Source organism: Oreochromis aureus, linkage group 23 (assembly GCF_013358895.1).
Source record: "Oreochromis aureus strain Israel breed Guangdong linkage group 23, ZZ_aureus, whole genome shotgun sequence".
NCBI lineage: Eukaryota > Metazoa > Chordata > Actinopteri > Cichliformes > Cichlidae > Oreochromis > Oreochromis aureus.
In genome coordinates this window covers 23,488,683-23,499,493 of record NC_052963.1, presented here as the reverse complement: position 1 = coordinate 23,499,493, position 10,811 = coordinate 23,488,683, and the positions used below count along the sequence as shown (strand labels likewise).

The 10,811-nt window shown below is 41.0% G+C and overlaps 1 long non-coding RNA gene across 1 annotated transcript; it reads left to right on the top strand.

The window, feature by feature from the left end:
* Positions 1-8,685: 8,685 nt before the first annotated feature.
* LOC120436263 lies at positions 8,686-10,608 on the top strand. The gene is made up of 2 exons (XR_005610282.1): positions 8,686-9,548; positions 9,617-10,608. It is a non-coding gene; the product is annotated as an uncharacterized LOC120436263 (long non-coding RNA).
* The last annotated feature ends 203 nt before the right edge of the window (positions 10,609-10,811 follow it).

Sequence of the window (10,811 nt, the reverse complement as noted above, 5' to 3'; positions counted from 1 at the left end):
TAAAAGTAAATACTGCCCAGAGAGTGAGCTGCCTGCGATCTCAACAGTGCTTCTGGTTTTAAATTTGTATTTATTGTAACTGCAAGTTAAGCCAGAGGACAAACGTCAATGTATTATGAAATACTGATTACACACAAGCAGTATCACCAGAACACAGAGCAAGTATACAACAATGAAACACTGGAGGATTTCCAACATGCGTCTCCCAAAATAAGGTGAAGATAAGAAGAAGAAATATGAAGACTTATAGAATGAATGTTGTAAGGAGAAGAAACTGGGAAAGAAAATTCCTCTCACACTAAATGTAAAAATTAATTTTTCTTCAGTTTCCCTTTCAATTTGTTGACCTCTTGTGTTTTTCGAAGTACAATGACGTGGTAATGTCTTCTGATCTGAAGCAGGTGCTAACATGGAAGATGACTTCCTGATATCTGTGATTTGCTTGTCTAATGTGAAGCCAGTGTCATGTCAAGTTTTCCCTTATGCAAACTGAAAATTTGATTTACTTGTCCCAACAACCTTGGGTTGTTTTTTTGTTTTTTATCAACTTGTGGTTTTAAAGAGTTTTTCAAACTTCTTATTAAAAAGGCCTCATTGTAAACCTCATATGTATGAGTACATAGATTTATTATGGAATAAATAAATGGAATGCCTAATGGCAACTACCTAAAACTCAAACTTAAGTTAACTAAGGCTACGTCCACACTAGCCCGGATAGATTTGAAAACGCCGTTTTCATCTGAAAACGCGTCGCGTCCACACTAGCGTTTTCAGTTGTTTTCACAGAGTTGTGCTTCCACATTGAAATGACCAAAAACGCTTACGTTCCAGTACTGCGCATGCGCAAAAGCGAGTGAGAGTTAAAGATTTGAATAAAAGCTATCTGGAGCATGTACAAACTGATATTCATCTTATTTAGGGCTGTCAAAATTGAGAGCAATCAAAACAACCGCTGTATAATGCACTCCGCTATCTTTGTTTATTTCAACTAGAATGAAAAAGACACAAAGCTGGAGTTATTCTGCGTCTTTATGCTGCTTCTTCTTCTCTCATTTTCTCCCCCCTCCCTTTCCTGTTGATATTTTAATCATGAAACTGATCAATGAGCAGCTGATCGGCTTTTCTGACACAAGTCCCGTCTCTCTTGTTTATCTCCCACTTTGCGCCAGAAAGAGGAAACCAGCGGATGTCGCGCTAAACAACAGCAGCACGTTTAAGCTTGATCAGCTGTTGTTAGAATTTATTTAATATTAATTTCTAGTATCAGCTGATGTTTGCTGGAGCCACAGCCATAAAAGCTGCTGGTCATGATATCGGTTTGGATATCTGGTGAGAGGGAAACATGAAGATGAAACCAGGAGATGTCCTTACTGAATCATCAGAGCTGAACAGGTGATGGAGAAACAGGTTTAGCTTTTAGGTGACATGAATGAGTTGAAGGGAAGTTATGAACTGTTTCTGAGACAAATAACACCAGGATCCCTTTCTAAGTAACTGTGTAGGAGCGGGTCTAGCAAAGTTTTGCCAGGGGGGCAGGTAGGGCATTAACAGAGAAAAGGTGGGGTGTTCTGAGAAACCATCCTACTCTGACAAAACGTCCTACCCGTATTATAATTTGACGGTGATTTGTGACTAAACCTAACCCTAACCCTACCTCTAACCATAACCCTAACCATAACCATAACCATAACCCTAACCCTACCCATAACATTAACCTTAAGAAGTATTCCGGATGGGTGAGAGAAAAAGAAGTCAATTCGGCGTTGGTGTTGTGCGCATGCGCCACGTCTGCGCAGAACCATTGGGTAGGATGGATTCCCAGTACAGGCGCACAAAGAAATACTTTTCTTTCTTATTCTCATTTAAAATGTCTCGCTTTTAATAAATAATTATCTGATGTAACATGCATAGAGATCATACATATGCGCAACAGCGTTCGTTTTCATTCAAAGGCTTTATGGCTTTTCCTATAATTTCCTAAAAATGCCCGGGCCGATTTTTAGTCCCAGTCCAGCCCTGGGCACGGCACGCAGTGAATTAATCTGAGAAAGTGCATTAAAAAATAAATGGCGGTATCTAAGCTAACAACCCCAACTACCAGATTCAAGTTGTAATAGGCTAAAAATCACAATCACAATAACACCAGGATCCTTTTCTAAGTAGCTGACAACTGGTAACTGTGTAGGAGCGGGTCTAGCAAAGTTTTGCCAGGGGTCCATGTAGGGCATTAACAGGGAAAAGGTGGGGTGTTCTGAGAAACCATCCTACCTACTCTGACAAAACGTCCTACCCGTATTATAATTTGACGGTGATTTGTGACTAAACCTAACCCTACAAAATACACACATAGGGAGAAAAACTAGAGTCTTGACAGCAAAAAAGGAGAAATCACGTACACACGGAAAAACAACTCTCAAAACTCAGGGGGCGTGTTTTGAACACAGGGGCAGGTTATAAATGCAGGGGAGGGTTGTATCAGTCTCACTCTGTCTCAGACCTTCGGACAGTGCACATGTTACGGTTTGGAGGAGGACTCAAGCGCAGGACTCCGGTTCTGATGCTCACAAGAAGGGTTTATTTACAATGCACCAGGTGTATATACAAGAATGTGCGGGGGGGTGCTATATACAGCTGAGTGAGGGGAGAAGGGGTCTCCAGGGAAGTCCAGGGGAAAGCACGCGTTCTTCAGAATATCCACTCACACGATCACAGGCTCACACTCCGACACTGCCACACGGGAATCACACGGGGGGAAAATCCAGGGAGCTGCGTGGTAGACAACGATCCAGTGACGAACAGCAGTCACCTCCTGGCTTAAGTGCTGATCACCTTAACGAGACCCAGGTGTCTCATCTCCCGAGGGCGTGGGCCGAGGGCGTGAACCCACAGTGAGTTCCGCCCCGGCGAGAGAGAAGAGGAGAGAGGAAGAGAGAGAGTGCTGATCAGCGTGCAGCTGATCCGCCTGGCCGTGACAGTACATCTCTATTCAGAGTCTTTCTACAGCCACACACTCACGTTTTTTTTGTCTTTCGGTGTGCTTCTCGCCTGAGGAAGGCCAGATCTTGGCCGAAACGTCGCGGCATAAGCACACATTTCATTGAGTCTTTTATTTGAGGAGTTTTATTTTGTTTCTGATTTTATTTTTCCATTTTTTTTTCCAATAAATAAATAAATAAATAAATAACTCTTTTATTTCATATATACACACATAAAAAATACACTTATTAATAACATACCTGATCTCACATTCATTTTATTTACCTATAATAACAAAGCCAACGGGGACACCAATTCTACACAAATAAATAGTAACACAGGACAACGATTTACAAAGAAGCGGGACTCATCGGGAGGAGATGAGTGCCTCGCAGTGGCCCACGGTCCGCAGAGGGCAGACCACTTCCCAGAACCTTTTTCGGGGTCGGACGGGGCGACCCGTTGGGGGGATGGACAGTGCCTTTCCTGTTTCCGGCTGGAGACAGGCTCAGTCCACGCTTCCTAACCATAACCATAACCTTAAGAAGTATTCCGGATGGGTGAGAGAAAACGAAGTTAATTCGGCGTTGGTGTTGTGCGCATGCGCCACGTCTGCACAGAAACATTGGGTAGGATGGATTCCTAGTAAAGGGGCACAAAGAAATACTTTTCTTTCTTATTCTCATTTAAAATGTCTAGCTTTTAATAAATAATTATCTGAATCTTACAAACAAAGTTTTTATCTGATGTAACATGCATAGAGATCATACATATGCGCAACAGCGTTCGTTTTCATTCAAAGGCTTTATGGCTTTTCCTATAATACCTGGTGGGCCGGTCTCTAATCAAAATGCCCGGGCCGATTTTTAGTCCCAGTCCAGCCCTGGGCACGGCACGCAGTGAATTAATCTGAGAAAGTGCATTAAAAAATAAATGGCGGTATCTTAGCTAACAACCCCAACTACCAGATTCAAGTTCTAATAGGCTAAAAATCACTTAGCCTAACGGTGAGAGGGACATTGCTAGCTGGCAGCTTTTTCAAGCGATGTTGAAATTTCCACATTCTGACCTTCAAATGCTTCAGGAGCTGTCCACTCAGCGCAGCATCAGCACCGCGGAAATACACGGATACATCCGTAGACTCCACCGCGGTGGTTTACGACACCAACTATCTGCCATCTATAATCCAGTTTTGAGTTCCCTCCCCAGACACCTTAACGCCCACTCACATCCTGGGCCATCTGACCTCAGGAATTCGCATGACAAGGTGGGGCCAGGTTTCACATTGAGCTCACCCAAAACCCTGGCTGATTGGGACCCACACCCACTTTCACACCTTGGCTCAGGTGATTAGAGGATCATCAGGGCGTCCTTTTGTCCCTTGTTATGAGATTCTATGTTTTTATGTGTTTTATTCTTTGTTTTATTATCTTTTAATATTCAAGCATATTGTAAAGTGTTTATATATTTCACAGAATTTGCTGTACTTTCCCATGTCACAAGATTCGATGTATTGCTCCATTGTCATGCAACCCGACAGTGAACTCTGCAATACATATAGTTTAAGCAGGAAACAGATGCGGGTCACCCAGACTACAATAGAAAACGGATGAGGCACCTAAACCACAACAGGAAAACAGATGCGCGACTCCCTAACCACAAAAGATTAAGTCAGCGCCACGTCTTTTAGAAAGAAGCAGACACACACACACATATACAACTGTTGGTTTAAAGGAATTTGTAAAAGAGGAAATGTGACGTATTTGCATACGCGATGTAACCTATAAATAAAGAACTGTGCCTGCACTCAGGGGGTGGGTCTCGCCAGAGTCCCCACCCGTGCGTGAGTCTCGTCAGAGTGCTCACCCGTGCACGTTAATGTTATTACATTCTAACTGTTTGAGTGTCTTTATTCAGCCTGAAGAATGTCTTATTAAAAATAAACTCTTGACATTTAATTGGTCCTTCGAGCCCGGATGTAGGACATCGAATTATAACTAATTTTATGCTCCAACGGAGTGACCTCGTCGTTTCCTGACATCGTGGAGAGCCCGCGCTGAAGTCTGTCGACAGCCTCTTTCCTATGAAGGAGAAAAAGACCAACTACGTGAATTCGGGGTTGGCCAGCGTTCTTAGTAAGAGGTCCACGATCCTGGGGAACGAGGAGGAATCTCTGACCGCACTTATATCATCATAACCAGGTGAATATTAACACTCAAAGACACATCGCGAATAATCGCCTTTTTAGATTGACACTTTTCTAAGGGAAAAACTCGTCCTGTAGGGACTGGCAGTTTAAAAAAAAAAAAAAAAGACTTCGCTTGTAAGACGAAACTGGCAGTCCAGAAGAGACTCGTTTCAAAAAAAAAAAGCTGGTAGTCTAAAAGACTCGCTTGTAAGACGAAACTGGCAGTCCAGAAGAGACTCGTTTCGCAATAAAAAAAAAAAAAAGCTGGTAGTCGACAAAAATTTACTCCGGGAGTAAATGGGAAAAGGAAAGTGTCAATTAAAATAGGATTACACTGCCGCGTATGTGAATTGTTTGTATTTAAAAAGAGGAAGTGAGTGTCATTTGAAGAGGGACAGTAGGACCCTACACCACTTCTATTGTTTTCCTGTGTCGACTGAAATACTGGTGAGGAAGGGAAAAGGTTGCGCTTCATCGCATAAAATTAAGGCCGCCCTTGACATTAGGACAAGGGTAGAAGGCTGCCTTAATAACCTCCCCTAACTCTAATACCAGAGAAGGTCACACAGTTCTGTTTGTAGTATTAATAACACAAAATCAAAATGGGAAATAAAACAACAAAACTCACTGCTGACGAGCAGTGGCTAGAAAAAGAAATGTCCAGGCGCCCGGACAAATTAGTGCATATAGATGGAGAAATCCAAAGAAAACTAAATGTCCCACGTGGGAGGGAAAATGTATAACTGTATGTATAATGCATTAACTAAATTAAAAGAAACCCTCCAAGCAGAAATAAATACTGAAAAGGAAGCTAAAAAGAAATCAAAACATACATAAGAGTTGTAATATTTTAAAGCATGGAAAGAGGAATGAAGTGGAATAAACAAAAGGTTAAATTAAGGTTGACTTAAATTAAAGCAATGAAACAAAATTGGGAAGACAACCAAGCTGAATGAATAGAATGCGTGAAACCAGATAATTCACACAAAATATATCAAATAAAAAAGAGACATGCATAAGGTATATTAAGGCTGTGTCATTGTTCAGCCAAGGAAAATGTCTCCAGCTTGGGAAGGTGTGAAGCTGCAGGTCACATCGGCCTTTGATGGATACATAATAAAATATAAACTAATAAACTATTGTATATTAGTAGTAAAGTAGTGTATTGTGATATACTGTTGCTGTTATAAAGAAGGAAAAACAATACAATGATAACATTAATAATGACATACTATTAATAGGAAGACGCACCTCAGTCAGTTATGATGCAAGGTGGAAGATTGTTAAAAGTAGTCTGATTCAAGCTTAAGGTTTGCTCAAACTCAGTACAATGATATATGAGATAAAGAAAATAAGGAAATAACTACACTAATCAGGTGCATAGAGACACTTGACCTGCTTGTAAACCTGTCATCTTAGATGAGACTTTGTTAAGATGAAGAGCAAACCTATACTAACAACTAATGAGCCAAACCCGTATATAACAGCTAAAGCTACAGGTTTGAGAAGCTGAATAAAATGAATTAAATATGTGGACACTACCAAGCTGATGAGCAAGTTACACATTTTTTTTAATTTTTATTTGTTTTTTAGAGCAGAAGCTGCATATTAAAGGTCACACATGCAGCTGTCTGTGAGCTCAGTTTTTTCCTCACACTTCTGCTTTGTTTCTGGCAGCAGCTTTTTCTTTTTCTTTTTGTGTCCTTGATGATGATAAAGTCCAGAGCCAGCTGAGAGCTGGGTTATCTGTTTTGTTTTATGTGACAAGGCTGAGAGATTAAAACTTAGTTTCTTGTTTTGAAAAAAAGAAGAAAAAAAGAGAGGTTTTGTGTTTCTCAGCCAAGAACAACTACAATTTCATTTTCTGTTTTGAGACAGGATAATAATAATAATAATAATAATAAAACAAAGAGTGATGTTTTGTTTAAGTATTGAAGCAGGCTAATACTGCAACATATCGTCTAGTGCATGATCTGCGAGCAATATATGAAATCATCTTGTTTATCTTTAAATAAACTCCAATTACGGAGACCTGAAGTCACATGCTTAGGGCACACCCTCAGGTAAAGGCAGAAAGCTACTAAACAAAGAAAAGAAGCTATACAGAATGCGCCACAGCCACAAAACTAAGTATTCACATTCTTTCTGACTCTTTGTGAGCCTGAGTTATGACCTTGGCTCCCTGTTTTTCTGCTTCCACCAAGGGTGGGGGTGACGCTCCCGTGGCATGTGCTCTGTTCTCTTTACTATCACAAAGAAAAAAAAAAAAAGAGAAAGGCCCCTACTCTCTGAATACAATATTCTCTTCATAACTCGGCAGTATGAAATGTCATGAAACAGTGTAACTCACTCACAGTAAATCAGCAGTGAATCAGTAGTATAGGATAATACAAACCTACCTAATAAATCTAATGATTTTCAAATTCTTTTAACTAAGAAGTATGATGTGGCCTCCAGCAGTATTATGATTCACTCATTTTGATTACAGGTATAATGTAATATATGACAGCATAATAATCTCACAACTGCTACAAGCACATTTGCCTTTCTTAACACACACGAGTGAAAGGCAACTGTTAAGAAAATGCCCTTTTGGGTGAGACAGGCCCAGAGGCCCTGCATGCAAGCGTACTAACACACATACATGCAATGAAGAGCAGCTTACACTAGAGCACACACTATATGTGCGCCTCTATATCTCACATTGGTGTTAAAACAGGAAAAATTAATAGTTTTGTTATCAACTGCTGAATTTACCCACTACTGACATTTAACTCTCCAGCTTGCAGGACAATAGGTGAAACGTTTGTGAAAACAGAGAAGGAAAAGTAAAGACACAGAGAGAGTCTGGTATGACCAAGCAGTGACCAGACAATAAATTTAGTTGGTAATACAATAAATTGTGAGATGCTTTCTGCTTGATTGATGCAACACAAGTAATTTACTGTATGGAGGAAATTCTCTTTGTGATAATCTTTTGAACGTGCATTTCTGTTGACCTGTCAATTTAGCGCATTATAAGCTGATATGCAAATTAGTTGATTGATATTAGATTTGAAAAATAACTGTGTTATAAAATAAGTGAATAAGATGTAACAACGGTTGAAATATAGTTTTTTGTTTCTAGTGTGTGGAGAAGGTTTTATCATGGCACACATCTGTTTACATGGGAGGAAACTCCTCATGTGATGCGACATTTAGCAATTTGCAAGTGTGCAGCACATCAGAAGAATGACTATGAAATTACAAAGGGAAACAATTTTACTGACAAAGGATGAACAAAAAGCAGCTCCCACAGCTGAGCAAAAGAAATGGCTGAAATGCGGAGCGAAACTAAAAGATGACTTGATGATTTGTGAAGGAAAACCAATACTTCCAAAATCTCTACACAAAACAGCAGTTTTAGTGACACATGGAGTTACTCTCCATGCGTCAACAGGAGGATAGGAGATATAATCTCCAAAACACACTCTAAATTTCGAACACACTCTAAATTTCGAAACTTCAGAAAAATGCTTATGTAACCATTTTATTCCAACATATAGCATCCCCACTCTGATAAGATCAGATAATGGGACACACTTTGTCAATGAGGTAATCAGCAAAGTCTCTGAAGCACTAGGATTCAGCATCAAATATCACTGTGCTTATCATCCTCAAAGTGCCGGCCTAGTAGAAAGGACAAACGGCACAATAAAACAGAGGCTTAGAAAATGCATGGAAGAAACAGGAAGACCGTGGCCTGAGTGTATAGGTCTAGTAAAAATGTGGATGAGGTTAACCCAATGCTCGCAGAAGCTGACACCATTTGAAATTATACATGGTAGACCCTTCCCTCTGCCCATCACCAGTGAACCAATAGACAAGTCAGTTAGAGAAACAACCCTAGCAGAGTGGATGACAAAACTGCTAGAGAATAAAGACATAGTTTTGAACAACCAACTGCCGAGTGATTCTTCTCCAGTCTCTTCCAGGTTGAAGCCAGGCGACTGGATCCTGATCAAGGTTCTCCAGAGGAAAAACTGGAGCTCACCGAGGTGGGAGGGCCCTTTTCAGGTCCTGCTAACAACGCCAACAGCGTGCAAGATCGCTGAAAGACCTTCGTGGATCCACCAGAGCCACACCAAAAAAAGTACAAGGGGACACAAGCCCAGACGCCAGTCCACCTATCATCTAGTGATCTGTAAGTGGAGGAGAGGGCAGATTGGGTACATCCCGCCCTCTTGACTTCTCGCTTTCAGTCGACACACTAGGTGATCTGGTGAACTTGGTCGACCTGAAGAAACCCCATTGTAGCCCGAGCACCGACCTAGCCCCACCTGCCCGGTAGAGTAAAGGAAGATCAGTCCAACCTGCAAAACCAGAAGAGCAACCCATCACTCAAGTAACTACTCAGACACTCACAAGCAATGCCTGACATAGACGTGCAAAATGAACATTCAGACATTTCAGATGGAGAGGACCCAGTCCCCAACAGGACTCGACGACGATGCTGGTCAGAGGAATGCCAACTAATGCATAATTATGTACCCCATAACAAAACTGAAATGGCATTCTTTGTAAACCTACTACAAACTCTAGAAACAGTAATGAATACAAGTCTGCGTGCATGTGCTCCAAAAGAACCAATAAAGAACTTAATAACACTTCCGGTCACACCGCCCGAACTAGCCCATAACATGACCATGGTCTGCCTATGGAGACTTAGAGTCCCAGAAAAGCAGGGTGTATCTTTTGTTTATCCAAATAAGACACTGCAACCGGAATCTTCCTGGCACAAGCTTATAGCCCGATAGCAACTGAGGAAGAAGAAGACTGTGTGTAAGAATTTCTTGTACTTAACATGACGTAGCAATTGAAAATGTGCAAACAAGTGATTGTCTACTGAAGCCTATGAAGTATGAGTGAAATATATTAACAACAGGAGGGAATGTTATGAGATTCTATGTTTTTATGTGTTTTATTCTTTGTTTTATTATCTTTTAATATTCAAGCATATTGTAAAGTGTTTATATATTTCACAGAATTTGCTGTACTTTCCCATGTCACAAGATTCGATGTATTGCTCCATTGTCATGCAACCCGACAGTGAACTCTGCAATACATATAGTTTAAGCAGGAAACAGATGCGGGTCACCCAGACTACAATAGAAAACGGATGAGGCACCTAAACCACAACAGGAAAACAGATGCGCGACTCCCTAACCACAAAAGATTAAGTCAGCGCCACGTCTTTTAGAAAGAAGCAGACACACACACACATATACAACTGTTGGTTTAAAGGAATTTGTAAAAGAGGAAATGTGACGTATTTGCATACGCGATGTAACCTATAAATAAAGAACTGTGCCTGCACTCAGGGGGTGGGTCTCGCCAGAGTCCCCACCCGTGCGTGAGTCTCGTCAGAGTGCTCACCCGTGCACGTTAATGTTATTACATTCTAACTGTTTGAGTGTCTTTATTCAGCCTGAAGAATGTCTTATTAAAAATAAACTCTTGACATCCCTCTTTGGGGGGATACTCCCACTGGGTTTAAATCTGGGACTCTCGGCCATTTGACCTTAGAACTGAAGAAGCTTCTCGGATGAGAGGTGAAACGTCTTCAAGCAACTTAAAGACGTCCAGACGCTTTTCTTTCCAAGCTCCT